This window comes from Dromaius novaehollandiae, chromosome 10 (assembly GCF_036370855.1).
Source record: "Dromaius novaehollandiae isolate bDroNov1 chromosome 10, bDroNov1.hap1, whole genome shotgun sequence".
Classification (NCBI taxonomy): domain Eukaryota; kingdom Metazoa; phylum Chordata; class Aves; order Casuariiformes; family Dromaiidae; genus Dromaius; species Dromaius novaehollandiae.
The window spans coordinates 29251896-29271442 of NC_088107.1; the positions used below are offsets into that span (position 1 = coordinate 29251896).

Sequence of the window (19547 nt, forward strand, 5' to 3'; positions counted from 1 at the left end):
TCTTCTTAAGGCTGTAGTTTACTGTAAAGAAGTCACTTAAAACTGTGGACTCTCTTGAGATATAAAACTTCAGTAACCTGGAAGGGCCCATGAGGTAGAGTTGTAGGACCTAAAGAGAAAGACACCATCTATTTCCTTTTCCCGAGAGTAGACTTAAGTTCCAAACCACCTATAGAAAGGTCCTAGAACATGAAAGACATAGGAACGAAAGGATTCAGGATGATGAAATACTTCTATCGTATGTCTAGCTTCCCTTGACCTTTTGATAATATTCTGAAAAAGCCTCCCACACCCAATAAAGATAGCATCCAAGAAAGCCTCAGAGACAGTCCTCTCCAGATACTACCCTCAACACATATTTATGAAACCTCATTAAAAAAAAAAAGACATTTGCTCTTGCAATGAAGCAGCGATTTTGCCAATGTTTGTGGATGTTTGCATAACTATTCCTATGTTGCCAAATTTGGTTTGATCACTTGCTTAACAGATTGGTGTTTCCTAAGTCAACAGTGAAATAATTTTTCTGTTATGTGAAGATATTCTTATTAGATATGGAAAGAGAAAAAAGGACAGTTAAATTTCCTGGAGATACAGATCAGTGTATATTACCAGCAATGAATTCCTTGTAGCAGTGAGTATTTCTGTGTTCATTTTCCATTGTATTTCACCTGAATGACTTCCCCATTTTAAGAATACATGATGCTGTGATTTAAACCACCATGTGTTCCTGCTGACTAAAACATTTCTTATGCTATTTTAAGGTCTGACCTTAGTCCTTTTCAAGCTGGAAATAAGCTTCTGTGAGAATGAGAGGCAAGAGATGATCCTGCTTTAAATTGGGTACCATAGTTACCTATTTTATGTTGTTTCTTTGTATCTCTTACAAGTGACAATATATTATGTTATTTACACCATGTCATCATTGTGATCCAGGTTTCAAAATAAGGATGTGAATAAGACTTTCTTTTTTCCCCTGTGTTCCTTGGCGTTGCCTGCAGAGTGCATACGACTTGGCTGATCATGGTAATGAATTGCTCTAATGGTTATCAGTAAAGAATTTCCTGCATAAGATTCAGCTAGAATAGTCTTGCTGGCTCTCACTATAGAACCAGTGCATAAGTCATTCTTGCAAGTACTGATTTACTGTTTAATATAGTAATGCAAAGTATATGGAAAGATCCTTCAATGCCAAGTCTGCCTAGACTTCTATGCACTGGGAGAGGGGAAAAAATTAAATGTCCGAGTAGATCCTAAAAGTGATGATACTGTTGTTATGAAAGTCTACAGGGCAAAATTTGTAGAAAGAAGTGAAGTCTTTTATCAGATACTGGATTATATTCAGTTTTTTATCCCACTAGATAAAGCTGAAAGAACAAAATGCATTCCGAGTACACCATCCCTTTCAGTGATTACTGGGGGTGGGATTCCTCTGTGCTAGCGTTACTTCACCTAAAAATTAGGTCTCTAGTTTCAGCTAGTCATCTAAACTCCTTTCATGATATTAGCATCATGACATAATTTAAGCTGAAAGGACTTCTAGAGGTCTGTATTCCGACCCCTCTGTTCAGAGTAGGGCTACCTTCAAAGCTATATTGGGTTGCTCAGGGTCTTGTCTAACTGAGTTTGGAACAGCTCCAAGGATGAAGAGGCCACCACCTCTCTGGGCGCTGCTTCCAATGTTGTAGCACTCTTGTGAATTTCTTGTTTCTTATTTCTAGCTGAAATTTCCCTTGCTGCAGTTTGTTCCTGTTGCCTCTTGTCCTTTCTCTATGCATCTCTAAGAGTCTGTTTTCATCTTTATAACCTCCCATTGAGTAGCTGAAGTTTGCAAATAGGTCTCCCCTTCAATTTCTCTTCTAAAGGCTGAAGTTGAATCCTTTGATAAATTGACTTGACCTCTACCTTCATCATACCCACCTGAATTGAGGCAAGATTAACCCTGTCTCTGACTACTCCTAACATCCTTACTGGGCACCACTGGGCTAGGACAGACATTTGACACAAACAGAAAGAATGGCTCTCTGTAAATGCCTTAGAGAGAGATGGTGGATAGAGATGAACTTAAATTGTTATCTTTGTCTTCAGCTCTTCAGCTCTCCAGAGTCAGAGAAGATGAATTGCACACAATGAAGTAAACATTCTTGATTAATCACTGTATGCTTGATGCCTATTTTTTGCCTTTTACATTAGGTATATGGGAGTAAAGTTCAGATTTTTGAGTGAGGTGAGGCAAACTTGCAAGTGTTTTTGAACTGCTAAACAGACCAAAAAAACCCCCACTCTTTCAAAGAGGGATGCAATTTTGACAAAGTTCCTACTTCTTTGTTCCAGGTATATCTCTGAAATCATTTCCACAACGAAAGGTAAAATGGAGAGGGCCAACGTGTCAAGAGTATCTGAATTTATTCTTGTAGGTCTTTCTGATGCTCCAGAGGTATGTTTTCTTCTCTTTGTGCTGTTTTTGTTCATCTATTTGGCCACGCTGGCAAGCAACATCACAACCCTTATTGCCATTAGCACAGATACTCGCCTGCACAACCCCATGTACTTTTTTCTCTGCAGCCTATCTTTCCTGGATGTCTTGTGCCCCACTATAACTGTACCGAAGATGCTGGAGGCCTTGCTGTTTGAGAACAAGGTAATTTCATTCACTGGCTGCATGCTCCAGCTGTTCTTCTTCATTGATATTGTAGGCACAGAGATTTTCCTCCTGGCTGTGGTGGCATATGACCATTACATTGCAATATGTCATCCGCTGCAGCACATGAATATCTTGAATATGAAACTGTGTGCTCACCTAGCCATTGGCACCTGGATAGCAGGATTTTTGAATTCTCTGTTGCACACATCTTTCATTTTTACACTCTTTTTCTGTGATTCTAATAAAGTTGACCAATATTACTGTGATATTCCCCCGTGCTGGCCCTCTCCTGCTCTCCTACTTACACCAGGGAACTGGTAATTCTCACAGTTGCTGGCATCCTCGGAAGCAGTGCCTTTCTGGTCACGCTGATCTCATATGTCTATATCCTCTTGACTATCCTGTGCACAAACTCTGCTGAGGGCAGGCATAAAGCTTTCGCCACTCGTGGTTCTCACTTGACAGTAGTATGCCTTTTCTATGGAACCACCATTTACACATATGTACGGACTTCCTCCAGCTACTCACTCAATCAGGACAGGATCGTTTCCATGCTTTGTGGGATCTTCACCCCCCTGCTAAAGCCCCTAATCTACAGTCTGAGGAATAAAGAAGTTAAATGTACCCTAAGAAGAGTGACCAGCCAGGTAAGAACTGCTTTAACAAGATGAGAACCTCTCTCCCAGGCCCTGGCCTCCTCTGGAGCCCAAGCAACTGGGTAGGTACTACAATTTATGATTTCTCTCAGTCAGGTGAAGGACTCATCTCCTCTAACTTCAGCCATCTAAAATTTAGATGCCAGGATCAAAACTCCTTGCCTGCACTTCCTTTACAGTTAAAAGGTGTACACCTCTAGAAGGTCAACTGGATAGCATGGCTTAGCCCATTATCATAGGAGGAGGTGACCTACAGTTTGCTGACAGGCTGATAGTTTTTTTTCTCCACTGAGCACAGAGGAAGCTTGGATACATAGACCTTATGGAGTGTGAATGGCAGGAAGGGATACTGTAGGCACACTTAAAGATACACATCCTTCTGTACTAAGGCAGTTTATATGGCTGGGGCACCTTTTTTGTCCATATTACTCCTGTGAAAGAGAACGTGAGCACATCTTTTGTGGAAAATTCACTGGAAGGAAAGCTCCTTTGCCATCACTTAAGGTCAGAAATCTGGGTGTGTTTTCACCAGGCATGCCAAGAATCCAGCTGCAATACCTGCGGTGTGAATAGGTACACCAGGCCACAGTTTGCACCATGCATCTCAAAATCGGTCTGCCAGGGTGGAAATCAGCTCCCCTAAACTGAGATGTGAACAGTGCTGAAGTCTACACACAAGCTAGTTTTCTAAGACTGCTTTTCTGGCCTGTGCAGAGGCAAGAAGGCCTTGCAATCACAAGGATTCTGTGAACATTCCACTGCTATGCCTGAGCCGTTCTCAGTGTTGGCAGTACTGAAGGTAGGTTTACAGAGTCTGTTTTAGGTCTGTGCGAGTCCCTGACGAGAAACAGTGTTTCCTTCCAGGCAGAAGTGAAAAATGTGGCTGACAAAAAAATGGAACTGGATGCACAAAGAATCACAGAATCATAGAACGGTTGAGGCTGGAAGGGACCCCCGTCTGGTCCAACCTCCCTGCTCAAGCAGGGTCAGCTAGGGCAGGATGCCCAGGACCATGTCCAGTTGGGTTTTAAATATCTCCAAGGACAGAGACTCCACAACCTCTCTGGACAACCTGTTCTAGTGTTCAATCCCCTGTCAGAGAAGAAGTGTTTTCTTAAGTTCAAATGGAATTCCCTGAGTTTCAGTTTGTGTCTATTGCCTGTTTTCCTGTCACTGGGCACCACTGAGAAGAGCCTGGCTCCATCTTTCTTACACCTTCCCATCAGATATTTATAAACATCGATAAGATACACCGCCACGAGCCTTCTCTTCTCTAGGCTAAACAGTTCTCTGCCTCCCTTTGTAAGAGAGATGCTCCAGTGCCTTAATCATTTCATGGCCCTTTGCTGGAGTCGCTCCAGTAGAGGGAGGGTGCTGTGCAGACTCCTATGTGTGTGTGTTGTGGCTATAAATCTGGGTGCATCTTAACTACGCCTCTGTGCTGGGATGATAAACACTTATGGCTGGGGGTGGACCTCAGGCTTGTAAAAGCACTATGGCATGGCATTCCAGCTGTGGTGCCTGGTGCAAAATAATTCATATGACTTTGTTGTTTGCACACTGCTCTGTACTGAAACCAAATGTCAAGGATGTATTTCTTAGTGGGCTTTTAGTGTGGTTGCTGCCTTTGTGTAAAGGCTAAGCAAATGACTATTTCCTGCTGGAACTCAGCTCTCAGTGGTAATGAATCTTCATTCTTAATAGTAAATCAGTGAAAGTATGAAAGTATGTTAAGTTTTGTTCACCCTCAGCTGTGGGTTGTGCTGACAATGGGTTCATAATGCATTTTCTGATTTTTTTAAAATATATTTCAACAACTTTAAAAATAGCATGATTGTCTGTTACTATCCAAAACCATTTAAATTCCAAAGTCAAGCTTTAAGAAGTTGGTAAATACCTCCATGAATTTTCCATGAAGCTTTTTTTGGGGGGGAGGGGGGGTGCCTCTGTTCTCATGTTGACATCACAGCAGAGTTGTCATGGATGGGACTGATGTGAAGAGGTATCTGTACCAGGGCTTTCTGTGCAGTTCCCTGTGCAGCAGGTGAACAGAAATCAAGAAATCAGCATTCATCCCATCCCAAAGTAAGTATTTCTCATACGCCAGATGAACTGCACCATCATAGTGCCTTTTCTCTCAGCTGAAAAAGAGCCTTGGAACCATGCATGGATGTGTAATTTCAGTGTCCAAACTAGGCAATTCTTACATATACAGTTAAATAAAAACCAGCAGGGCATTGTCTTCAGAACTGGTTTGGTCTGACTACTACTATTTCAGTAATACAGAGCCTATCACAGTGTTGGCATGCGCCAAATCTATGTCTGTCTATCTCTTTTTTTCTTCCCTTGTCTACCCCCAAGACAATTACAGGACACAGTTTGAGGTGACTCCTCATTAATAGTTTGCACATGGCTAACCCATTTTGAAGTGGTAAATGGGAGAAAAGAACTGATCCAGTTGGATGTGAGCCATGCTATACTCTCATAGTTTTTGGAAATGATAGTCTGTGTTGACAGCTGGAATACCCTTTCTTACCCTTTTCAGTAAGGTCATACCAATGTAGTATTCACTAACAAACTGAGGCAACTAGATCATTGCTTCTGGTACCATCAGACTGCGGTCATCAACAACGTTTACTACCTATATAAATGGAAGGAATCTCTTACTAATTGCGGACTAAACTATCACTGTCTGAATAATATGGAAATGTTTTCTGTAGTTACACCATCAAAAAACAGAGTTCAAGTCTTTCCAAAAGCTACAGGTAAGTTAATGACCATGAATTTCCAAACATTTGCTTCTGGTTTGAGAAACGAAGCAGACAGGTGGGGACTGGACAAACATATCTTTTCTCATTAATCAAGATTTTCAAAATGAGTATTAACCCAAGTGGATGACCAGCATAAGGCACTTCAAAAGAAAGAGAGTTTTAGGAAGTATAAAGAATATTCTGAAAAGAAGTTTCTTTAAAGCATCTAAGACTGAGCTTTTGTGAAAGGTCTGGAACTAGGTTTAATAATATTTTTAAATGATATGTGTGTCATTGTTTTGGCCACAAACTATTTCACAGCAAATAAAAGCTTCAGAAAACATTAGCTGTCTTTCTAATCAGCCTCTTTCTAATCAAAATGATATGCAAATGACTTTGAACTGCATATCAAACAGTTGTCTAAGAGTGGGAATGGGCAGCACTGTCAAGGAAATCCTGATGTCACGGGTTAAAAAAAAAAAGTGTGACAATAGTATAATGATCTCTGCTGGGAACAGAGGCCAAGGCTCTTAGAAGCTGTAGGGTTAGCTTCTTTCTGCTTGAGGTAGGTAGGGTGGTCGTTGCTGCTTGTGTTGGATTTAGCATGGATATCTGTCTGTTTGAATACTTGATCTGGAAGATTTTTCTTTTTTGAAGGAGATGATTATTTTCTGTAGAAATAATAGCCCAACTAAGAGCAGCATGCAGAGTTGCTACCAGACTGCAGGACCTTGAAAAACCTTGTGGGATTATACAGGAAAATGTGAAATACAGATGCAAGAAACTTTTCTTAGAACTCTTCCTCTCTGCCTCATATATAGTTGTTTAAAGAGTGAGTGGACTAAGGAAAGAAGTCTTTTCTTGAACCTTTTGCAACTAAATCATAGGTGGAAAAGACAAAAGGGGCATGTTCTAGAATGTGATGTAGTATACCACTGTTTTCTTCTCTTCTTTGCTGTAGGATATTAGACCAATCACTTGGAAATCCCTATGGATTTCCTATCTATGGAATGAAAGGTCAATGATACAAAGGACTTTGAAACTTTTTCTATTACGTATATACTTTCTTGTAGTTCTACTCATTTTATTTATATCCACCCTATTTAATAAATATTGTCTGCATATTAAGATAATTATCCAAGAATGAAATGACTCACCATCTAAAGGTACTTCTATCTCTCTAGTTTAGACTGAAACATCCAAATCAGAGTTGATGTATTCCACTCCTCAGGTTGACAGTGCAAACAAAATGCATAACTTGAAAAATACTGAAAATCTTCAATGGCAGCTAAGCACACTGTAGGGGGCTTTCAAAACATCCTGAGGATGCTATCAACCCACAGTAAAAAAGAAAAATTCCATTTGTGCCTCCCACCTGATAGCAGTCAGTGTGCTATATGCAAGTCAGTTGCATTTATGTTCTACCTCAGTGCAACAGCTCACAATGGCAAGGCACAAGTGGAGCAGTATTTTATATGATGGTGATCCCCGTGCTGAATGTCTTGATCTACAGCCTGAGAAACAAAGGTGTAAAGGATGCCCTGATATCAGCTATCGCTGTCCACCTATCTAGCATGTACTTCATCAGTTTGTCTAGGAGGATGTCATGAGAGACTGTGTCGGAAGCCTTGTTACAACTGAGATGAACAAGTACCTCTCCTCTCCCCTCACCTGCTAAGCCAATCATCTCATCATAGCAGGCTGTCAGGTTTGTTAGGCATAATTTTCCCTTCATAAAGCCATTCTGTCTACTCCCAACCTATCACCTATCCTTCACATGTCTGGAAACAGTGTCCAGGATTAGTTGCTCCATCACCTTCCTAGGTGAGGTGAGGCTGACCAGCTTGTAGTTCCCTGACTCCTCCTTCTTGCCCTTCTTGAAGGTAGGGGTGACATTTGCTCTCTTGCAGTCCTTGGGAATCTTTCCTGTACACTTCCTTTTTAGGTTTGAATTCAGTCAGGAGCTCCTTGTTCATCCACATAGGCTTCTTGCTACCTTTGCTTGATTTCCTGCTTGTTGGAATGGACCATTCTTGAGTTTGGAGGAGGTGATCCTTGAATACCAACCAGCTCTCTTGGACCCCTCTTTCCTCCAGGACCATATCACATGGGAGCCTTCCTGAGCAGGCCAAATTCTGCTGTCCTGAAGTCCAGGGTTATGATCCTGCTTTTTGCCCTGCTCCCTCCTCACAGGATCCTGAGCTCCACTGTTTTGTGGTCACTGCAGCCAAGATTGCCCCTGACTTCCACATTTCCAACCAGTCCTTCCTTGTTTGTATGTATGAGGTCCAGAGTACTGCTCCTCCTCAGCTCCTTGATCACCTGTGTTAGGAAGTTGTCATCAAGCACTCCAGCTCCCTGGATTTCTTGTGCTCTACTCTGTTGTCCATCCAACCAATATCAGGGTGGTCAAAGTTCATAGGACCAGGGCCTATGAACATAAAGTTTATTCCAGTTCTCTGAAGAATGCCTCATCTATTTCTTCTTCCTGAAGAGATGGCCTACAGCAGACACCCATTACATGGTCACCCATGCTGGTCTGCCCACCAGTCCCCACCCATGAGCGCTCAGCTGGTCCCTCACCTGTCCCCAGGCAGAGCTCCATGCATTCCAGCTGATCATTCAAGTATTCCTCTTCTCTTCACACTTGAAACAGATTGCATTTTAAACAAGAGCCTAAATTTTGTCAAATTTAACTTGATGGCTTTAAGGAAATACTTCAGCTGCTGCCTTTTAGATCATATCCATTTAATGTCATCTGCAACTAGAGAGTGGCACACTATTTCTGTGCTCATCCTGCACCACAGGTGTCTGCCTCCTGACAATATAGAGAAAGAAGATTGAAATCAATATTCAGTCATATTACATCCCTGCTGTTGAAGGGACCATGTCTGTACTTACCAACAGTTTGGGCCATTAGGGACAAATTCAGAAGACTATTTTATCCTTCCCATGAGTCTGAACAATAGTGAGTGTACTAAGCTGTCACAGCAGAAAAGTCTGGCAGGTGACTGTTCTACGTCAGTTGGTGACCACTGTTCAAATAACCTACATAAAACTTTCTGCAGGAAAGCAATGGTTCTTCCATGTCAAAACTATGATGCTACAGAGCCTCCCACAGAGTTCAGTGACCTACAGTAAGAGTGGGACTCAGTTCCCTAAATGCAAGTTTTAATGGCATATAAGATGACCCAAGGTATCTATTCTGGTCCCTAGCTTCTGCTCCAGAAAAGGTATAGACAACTCATGTTAAACTCAACATGTTTAATTTCTGGCAACTGGCCAAAAAGACCAGACATCTTATACTGCTAAATAGGAAAAGAATTGTCCATTAAGAGCAGAACAGGTAGATGTTTCCATAGTACTTCCTGTGATTCTTCAACTATGACAGTAGAAACTACTTTCCAAAAATAGTCATTTATTTCAAAGTCATCTGAAAAATCAGAAGATATACATCAACACAGACAAAGTGCCAGTTAGTCTGGATTGTAAAAATGCACACACAAACAACAACATAGACTGGAGCACCCTTCTAGGGTTTGTTAACTGCTTTACAAGGTTCCAGTGAATACTAGAGATTATGGGGGACTGTGGAGGTCTAACATGGGGAGAAGCAGGCATACCTAGTTTCCTTGTAAATCCAGGGATTCTGGTTGCTGAAAATGGGACTCTAAGACCAGAGGCTTGCTCAGGAAGCATTTCCCTTTTGACACCCCATCAGCTTTTTGTATATTGGATATTGTATCTGTTACCAGAGTAGCAATAAACCAGTACCAGTCTGAGGGCTGACATATACTCTGTCGTGGCCTGAAAGGAGTTGTTTAGGATGACCTCCCTCCCCTTGGGACCAACGACCAAGTTCGTGATGCTCTTGGACTGAATTAAGGTGAAACGACACCAGCCAACCAGTTTTATGATTTATTAATACAAAAGACAAGGCATGTGGCTAAATACAATAACTCGATGGCGATTACTTTAATTAGATAAACAAGTCTGTGCTGTACGATTTGAACAGATCTTATAAACATAAACTCAAAAGGGCGGGGGGGGGGGGGAGAGAGAGAAAGAGATATCACCACCCGTGGATCCAGCAGCGTCCCGTTGGTCCTCTTCACCCTGGGTGTCTTGGAAAAGTTCGGAGCCAAATCAAAGCAAATTAAACAAATAGATTGTAAAGACGCACATGCAGTAATTACGACTCGAGCAGGGTGCCTCCGAAGAGGGACCCCAAACAAAGAAACCCCTGGGCAATTATAGCTTTCCAATCTAAGCTGTCCACCCCTCACGCGGTAATTCAGACCAATAGTAATATTCAGGTCTGGGGTCTCCTGCTCCCTGTTGGGTGTCATCGCTGTCCCTAGGCAGGCTGTTTATCTTTACTGTTGCGGTTTCTGCTGACAGATGTGTCTTCATTCCTCAGGTCCAACTGTTGTCTCTTTACTGTTGCGGTTTCTGCTGACAGATGTGTCTTCATTCCTCGGGTCCAACTGTTGTCTCTCAAGGTCCTGACAAGGAGGTGGTAATTCCTGCAATTAACAATTAGCACTGCCCCAGCAGTGACAGTAGGTGTTATCTCCCAAGGTCCTGACAAAGGGGATATAGTCCAGACACCCCCCCCCCACACACCAATTAACACTGTTTCAGCAGCGAGAGGAGGCCCTGCTCCCCAGGGTCCTGGCGCCCAAGCAGGCCTCACTTCAATGCCTTGACATCCTTCCTCCCGGAGTGTGAAGCATGGGAATGCAAACTGCTGGTAACCCCCTTGTCTTTCCCACCTGCACCAGCTCTGGGGCCCTTTCTGACTGAACTAGGAGTGCGGCCTAAGGCTTCAGCAAATTTAGCTACTCATGCTAAGCAAGTTTTATAGAAGTTGTGCTAAGCGGCAATAATTTACAGTCCAGGTCCAAAAGTGTCCGCCCAATTGTGGTCTGGTTTGGCGCAGGCTCAGTGTGTCCCGAGTGGTCGCAGGGAGAGCGTTTCAGGGGTCGCAGCAGCTCCGTCCTGTTTCCACTGGGAACAGATGGCTTGTTCAGGGTTATGGTTTCCTGCAAAATCTGCAACGTGCACAGCAAGGCTCGCACCTTATGTACCAAGAAATGTTTAAGGCAAAAGTTCACTCATCTTGTCTGCCACATGCTCAGTGGGTCAACATTAATATGACCCATGCATATGCCCGGATAGAAGAAGGGACAGACAGACTCAGCTAAGATGACATGAAAAGTGTAGATATGAGAATGTTTAGTCATGTTATAAAAGGAGACTTTTCCAGCTTCATAGTCAAAGAAGACCCCAACCCACTTGGGTTTGACACTAAACAGCAGTGGGGTGGAAGGGGTGGTCGTGGCCACATATTTTTCATTACATAGATGCATCCTCCAATAGCCCCTCTCCTAACTGGGCTCATTAATCATGAGCGTGCAGGTAGCTGCGGTCTGACCTCTTGACATGGATGGCACCGCCATGACCTTTTAGAGGCAGTACAGCATGTACGTGCTAAAGCACCATCAATTATGCTTCGTTAAGAGTAATAGTGTGTGCAGAAAGTTCTAGTTCTTTGGCTCTGATATGCATTCAGTATCTCCCCAGCCACAGAGTCATGGGATACTGACAGCTGGGTGCAATGCTTTTGTTATCCCATGGGATCATGCAGCTAGAGTGAGTCCTCATTTTGCCTATAGGCTCAGGTCCCTGAGATGTTGCAGATCTGATCTGGCTCCTGCAGGCCTGGGTAGTGCTCTTTGGTAGTCCTTTCTGCAAGCAGGTCTATGTTGATTGTCAAGTGACACTGCAATGTAGAAAGCCAGACCAAGGCCACTTCTTGATTATCAAAGGTCAGTTTCAGTTCAATGCAGTGTCATGTCAGCTGGTGTTAAGTATTTATTTCTAAGTCCTCGGGCAATTAGTGTTCTATTTTTTCAGACAATGCCTGTTCCCAGAACACCAAACCATTTAGAGTAAATCACTGTCTGGGCCTGACTCTGACGTTCTATGCTGAAGTGAGGTATATATTTTCCCTCCATAAGTTTCCTAAACTTCCTCTTCTCTTTTCCTCCTTTAATTAATTCCAGACCAGAGATAGGGATCTGATATGCACTCGCGCTCACCCAGATGGGCTGGATGCAATTTGGGTAAACAGATCAACACAACCACTAGGTGAATCTAAGCGTGATTCTGAAATCTACTGAGGTGGCATTCAGTACCACTGAGGCCTCTGAGTGTGTTTGCCACCGCCATTTCACTTTTTCCCATTTTTTTTCTGTTTGCTACCTGATAACGTTCTCCAAAGATATCTATGGTGAAGATGAATGATTTCCCCTGGTGATGCCCACACCATTACAACTGAAAATTAGTTGACCTGGGTCTACTCCTTTGTATTCCCAGTGGCTGCCACTAGACTTTGCACCTCCCAGGTTTGTAGGACCCCTTTTATGGTATCATTAAGAAGTATGCAGAGTCTAGATATTGCTATGGCAGTGATGTTGAGTAAAAGCCAATCATCTTTTCTGTACCAAACCCAGTTGTGTTGGTCTTCTGCTGCTAGGTACTTTCCCCAGTTTGTTGTAAGGCTTCTGTTTTAAACCAGGTGTGGCGGACAGATGAGTGAACTTTTGCCTTAAACATTTCTTGGTACCTAAGGTGCAAGCAAACCAAAACCCCAAACAAGCCATCTGTTCCCAGCGGAAACAGGACTGAGCTGCTGCGACCCCTGAAATGGTCTCCCTGCGACCATTCGGGACACACTGAGCCTGCACTGAACCGGACCACGATCGGACAGAGACTTTGGGACCTGGACTGCAAATTACTGCCGCTTAACACAACTTTTATAAAACTTGCTTAGCCGCACTCCCTAGTTCAGTGAGAAAGGGCCCCAGAGCTGGTGCAGACTGGAAAGATAAGGGAGTTACAAGCAGTCTGCATTCCTATGCGTCACACTCCAGGAGGGAGGATGTCAAGGCTTTGAAATAAGGCCTGCTTGGGCGCCAGGACCCTGGGAAACAAAGCCTCCCCTCACTGCTGAAACAGTGTTAATTAGGGGGGGGTCTGGATTATATCCTCCTCGTCAGGACCTTGGAAGATAACACCTATTGTCACTGCTGGGGCAGTGCTAATTGCTGGAACAACACCTGTTTGTCAGGGCCCTGAGAAAGAAGGGCAGAACCCGAGGAATCAACACATTTGTCAGCAGAAACTGCAACAGTAAAGATAAGGGAGAAAAGCAGCCTGCCTGGGAACAATGATGAGACCCAATAGGGAGCAGGAGACCCCAGACCCAAAAATTACTATTGGTCTGAACTACCGCGTGAGGGGCGGGAAACTTAATTTGAAAAAAGCTATAATTGCCCAGGGATTTCTTTGTTCAGGGTCCCTCTTCGGAGGCACCCAACTCGAGCTGTAACTACTGCACGCGTGTCATTACAATTTATTTGTTTAATTTGCCTTGATTTGGCTCCAAACTTTTCAGCGGGAACCTAGGGTCGGACCCTGCTCGAGTTGTAATTATTGCACACACATCGCTAAAATTTACACCCAGGGTGAAGAGGACCAACGGGACGCCGCTGGATCCACGGGTGGTGATATCTCTTTCTCTCTCCCCCGTTTCTCTCTCTTTCTTTCTCTCTTTCCTCCCCTTCGCCTTCTCCCCCCACCTTTTCTCCCCACTCTGTGGAAAATAAAGTTAAAAGGTTGTACGATATTTGACCGGTTTTAGCGTCTTAATCTCGTCCTTGGGATCATAACGAACCCCCCCCCCCCCCCCGATATTGGATCGGGACACCAGGCTATTGTTGAAACCTGTATTTCATTATCTATTGTTTCCCACACTACCTCCTGAATTTGCCCGGGGAGGGTGGGGGGGGTGGGGGTGGGGTGGGGAGAGCAGCATAGGAATCTCTTCCTAGAATTGGACTATCCTAATGAGATCTGTGGGGAGCTTGGTAGCGGTTGGGTGGGGCCCAGTTGCCATTCCCGGTTGGCTTGTTGGGGAGCCCTGAGCACAGGGATGTGCAGTGATCCAATCTCCCCAGGTACACATCCTCTTACATAAAGGATGAAGCCTGAAAAAAGACTCATTCTCACCCACCAGCTAACCATGAACCCCCCATGCCACCAAGCTACTAATCTCTGTTTTTATCATGGCCTGTTCTTGACTACTTGGTTCCATATGCTGGGTCTGTTGCCTTGTTTGGTTTTCTTCTTCCTGAGGTTCATCCTGCAGGACTCCCTATGCCATGTCATTAATGAGGCAGATTCCCACCACAAGAACAGCAAGCACCTCCTTTGCTACATGTCCTGCTGTAAATAAGGATTTACTTCCCACATCATAATTATGCATTCAGCTGATTTCTTTGGGTAAGATTTTATTCGAGAGAAGTGCTCGGCAAGTGGTCTGACCATCAGTCACAATGTAGATTGGCCCAGTTTCACCCACTACCATGAAGGACCTTCTCATCATATCTGGGAGAAGGACCAATACCCCAGGGCATAGCTTTTGTGTTGGTCTCTTACATTAAACTTAGTATCAGGATTTCACTTTATGAAATCCTAGTGGGAAGAGATGAAAGGATGGGAGGTGATCTGCTCTTTCCTGGCAGCTGATCTCTTCCTTCACCCACCACTGCAGGTATTACCTGGGCAACTGAAATGCAGGAGCTGCTAGAGCGTATGTAGAAATCAGCAGCACATAACCATCACATAGGGTCATCCTGCATGGAAGTGTGGTATGATGTAACATAAGAGCTTGGTGGAGCTGCCACTAAAACTTAGACTCAACTGGCACCCAGAAAGGGTGCCACCTCAACAAGGAACCCAGAAAGCCTAACTCATTTTTAGACTTCTATACAGCAAATATCTTAAGATACATCCTAATATCTTTGGCTTCCAAATAAATAAACAAGCAAACAAGAATGCGTATAATTATTCCCAGTGAATTTGTCTGACAGCGTCTGTAGTTGCAGAGGTCACAGCATGAGATCAGGCATGAGGCACTGCTACATTATGGAGTAATGCTACATCACATCTGAAAAGTTAGTTCCTGAGGACTGCTGACGACACATCCCTCTCTTAGGGGTGAGGGAAAAGAGGGAGCCCTGCAATAGGAAGGGTGTTTGCTTAGCAACGCTCTTTCACAAAAAACAGATGTGGCAACAGGCAGTCTTGGATATTGCTCCCTTTTCCTTTCTCTTTGGCAGGGGGGAACTCACCTTCCTGCGTATTTAATTCACCTGTTTCAACAATAAGGACACATCATTGTCTCTCAGTTCTGCTTGGAGTCCTGAATCTGTTGTTTTCTTGGAGAACAATACAGCCTTGCTATTGTCCTTTGAAGGGCTTCTTTGACCTCCTTGTTCCTCAGGTCAGGCTGTAAATCATAGGGTTCAGCATGGGAATTACCAGGGTATAAAATACAGAGATGATCTTGTCATGCTCCACAGTGTATTTTGAACTGGACCTTAAGTACATGAAGGAGCCTGTCCCATAGAACATGGTAACACCAGTCATATGGGAAGCACAGGTGGAGAAAGCTTGGCATCTGCCTTTGGCAGATTTAATCTTGTAGATGGTGACACCGATGCATATGTAGGAGATGACAATGAGGAGAACAGTGGCGGTGATAAGCATAGTATCACAGACAAAATGGACAAGATCAATGATGTGTCAGAGCAAGAGTTTCAGGATGTGGGGGCCAGGTCACAGAAGAAATGGTTGATGATGTTGGACTTGCAGAAGGACAAGCGGAATATAAATGTCGTCTGAACAGTTGCATTCACACAGCTCATGAAGTAGGAGCCGCACACAAGGAGCATGCAGAACTTCCTGGACATAATGACAGGGTAAAGCAAGGGGTTGCAGATGGCTATGAACCAGTCATATGCCATCACGGCCAGGAGGTAGCATTCTCCCGTCACTGCAATGCAGAACAGGAAGAGCTGAGATGCACATGCTGTGTACGATATGACTTTTGTCTCTGCCACAAAGGTCATCAGAGTGCTGGGTATAATGATGGTGGAGTAGCTGACATCTAAGAAGGAAAGGCTGCTGATGAAGAAGTACATGGGGGTGTGGAGCCTTGAGCTGATCCAGATGAGCACAATCATCCCTAGATTTCCCACTAGGGTGAACAGATAGATCAGTAGAAACACCATGAAGAGGAGGACCTGCAACCTCAGGTTGTCTGTGAAGTCCAACAAGATAAATTCTGTCACCACAGAGTGATTCCCTTCTGCCATCTATCATGGGTGAGAAAGCCAGGGTTACACTGAAGAAAACAAGACAAATGCAAGGTGACTGTCAGGTTGCCAACATGGCTGTAGTCAAGCTGACTGAGGATGAAGGCTTAATTTTGCATATCTCTTCCTATTCATATTTTTCAAGTTTTGAACTTAGATTATCTCAGAGACATTTCCTGCCTTTTAAAAATGTATTTTCTTTCTGTGCACTTTGAAGGAGCACAGGTTAACAAATTGCACCTGTTCCTGCAAACTTCACTGCTTTTCCCTCCCCAAATGCTTAATTTAACTTCTACAGCAGTCAACTGCACTGCAGGCATTAGCTCCATAGTATTTGTTTTACCTCACCTATATTAGATGTTCACTCAAAGATAACTTGGATCATACTCTAGAAATGCTTTTTTCACATGTTTTGATAGACATAGTCTAGGTAATTAACATTGTACATTGCTGAGATATAAACACATGCTAAACTAGGAAAATCTCTCAAACCAAAAAAAAGGGGCCAAAGAAGTCTGTAGCTTACCACTATGCCAAAAATGGTATTTTGGAGCAACTATGGTAAGCAGCAGGCAAAAGCTGGTTGCTTGGAAAAGCTGACCTATAAGCATTAATGGCATTTCAGCTTGAAAAAGCAGAGCTTATGGTCTGCTATTGCTTCTGTAAATCTGAAACTAATGTGAAAATTATAATCAGCTGACTTCTCAAGCATGTTCTGTTTTAGCAGTCTGGAGATAAGCTTTCTGTGCCCAGGAATACAAAATTATGAAGAGACTTTGGAATAACTGATCTTGTCCATTTTTATTTTTCCAAGGAAGAATGCACTCCACCAATGTGATTCCCAGAAACCCTTGCCTACTTTGTTCTTTAAACTCTCTAGTAGCATAGTTTTCACACAATCCCTAGCCATTTATGTTTGTTCTTAAAAAGTTAGTGATTATTAAGTTTTCTCCTAAATTTTAACTCAAATTTTCCCATTGCAATTTAACTGAAAAACCTTCTGTCCCACTCTTTGTGGCATAAGAAACAATTTTTCCCCTTTCACTTTTCAGACATTTTTCCACCACCAGTTTTAACACAGTTTTAATGCTTTTTAGAGCTCATAGATTTTCCTAGACTGTGTCCAGTAAGGTGTTAGCTCATTTGGAAATTATTACCTTCAATCAAAGAGTTTGTTCTCATGGTAATTATGCCAAATGGAATCCCAGCAAAATGAGAAAGCTACTGCTTTTAAAGCTCCTAAAGCGAGCTCTCACAGTCTGAAGAAAAAAAATCAGAGATTATTCTCAAGAATACCTGTATTGATAGATGGGGGGGAGGAGGAGGAAGGGAATTCCCACTTCCCTCATGATATAAAGCAAAGGTATGAAATAGCTTATCTTCTGCATTCAGGCTTATCAAAAGAATTTGTATTTGCAACTCACTATTCTTACCTTACCACTCACGTCTTAGCATTCTGGGTGTGTCAGTGTTGCTTCTCTTGTCAATGAACTCTCCTGTAAAAGAAGCAGAGGAAGAGGAAGAAAATAACGCAGCTCTGACTGCAAGGTGCATATTCTCTGTTGTCTCCAAATAAGAAGGAATTTCTGTTCTCTAAAACCAGAAGGGAAGACACAGTGCATCTTTAGCTGAATCAGGGACACAGCTTATTTGTGGGAGAGGAAAATCTCCTGCTCCTTGTCAGAAAGGAGATATTTTAGCAAGTAACACGTTTTTCAAATACTTGTGCTCCATTTGGGTGTAGAATTCCTGGTTGGCCACAGCATCTGAACACAAGGCAAGACACAGCGGGACAATTAAAATGTCCTTTGTGCTCCCTGTGGAGATAATCTGTCCTCTCTTCTTGTGCAGTTATACAAATGGACTTTCTTCCTCAGATTTTTAAAAAGATTTTTCTTCTTTTTTTTTTCCCCTCTGTGTTATTTTTCTTGTTTTCTTCTGCTGCGTAGTAACTTAGGTCATCATGGACCAAAAAAAAAATCATTTTCCACACTGGGGAGGGAAACACAGGGAATGAGAAAAAGATGCTTCTGTTCAGTAGAGAAGGCCTTTTCCCCAGACTGCTCTGAAGCAGACTGGTAATTTCAGCCATATCAACCTGTCTTGGTTTTCTGAGCCTCTAGGATATGTAGGGGTGAATTAAACCCCTGCAGAAGAGTGAAACTTAGGCCTTGTTTTGCATTCTGGGAAGCTGTCCTGATCCAATATCGGGGGGGTTTTGTTACGATCCCAAGGACGAGATTAAGACGCTAAAACTGGTCAAATATTGTACAACCTTTTAACTTTATTTTCCACGGAGTGAGGAGAAAAGGTGGGGAAAGGCGAAGGGGAGGAGAGAGAGAAAGAGGGAGAGAGAGGGAGATAAAAAGGGGGAGAGAGAAAGAGGTATCACCACCCGTGGATCCAGCGGCGTCCTGTTGGTCCTCTTCACCCTGGGTGTAAATTTTAGCGAAGCGCGTGCAGTAATTACAACTCGAGCAGGGTCCGACCCTAGGTTCCCGCTGAAAAGTTCAGAGCCAAATCAAGGCAAATTAAACAAATAAATTGTAATGACACACGTGCAGTAGTTACAGCTCGAGTTGGGTGCCTCCGAAGAGGGACCCCGAACAAAGAAATCCCTGGGCAATTATACTTTCCAATCTAAGCTCTCCACCCTTCACGCAGTAGTTTGGACCAATAGTAATATTTAGGTCTGGGGTCTCCTGCTCCTTATTGGGTCCCTAGGTAGGTTGTTTACTGTTGTGGTTTCTGCTGACAGATGTGTTTTCATTCTTTGGGTCCTGCCCTTATCTCTCAAAGCCCTGACAAATTATTACTTCCCCAGCAGTGCTAGTAGGTGTTATTTCCCAAGGTCCAGACAAAGGGAATATAATCTGGACCCCGAGATAGCCCAGACCCCCCCTAATCAGCATTGTTTCAGCAGCGAGAGGAGGCCCTGCTCCCCAGGGTCCTGGCGCCCAAGCAGGCCTCACTTCAAAGCCTTGACATCCTTCCTCCCGGAGTGTGAAGCATGGGAATGCAAACGGCTGGTAACTCCCTTGTCTTTCCAGCCTGCACCGGCTCTGGGGCCCTTTCTCACTGAACTAGGGAGTGCAGCCTAAGGCTTCAGCAAATTTAGCTACTCATGCTAAGCAAGTTTTATAGAAGTTGTGCTAAGCGGCAATAATTTACAGTCCAGGTCCCAAAGTCTCTGCCCGATCATGGTCTGGTTTGGCGCAGGCTCGGTGTGTCCTGAATGGTCGCAGGGAGACCATTTCGGGGGTCACAGCAGCTC

At 43.5% G+C, this 19547-nt stretch overlaps 1 pseudogene; it reads right to left on the reverse strand.

The window, feature by feature from the left end:
• Positions 1-15300: 15300 nt before the first annotated feature.
• LOC135329402 (olfactory receptor 5AR1-like) lies at positions 15301-16273 on the reverse strand (annotated as a pseudogene).
• Positions 16274-19547: the final 3274 nt, after the last annotated feature.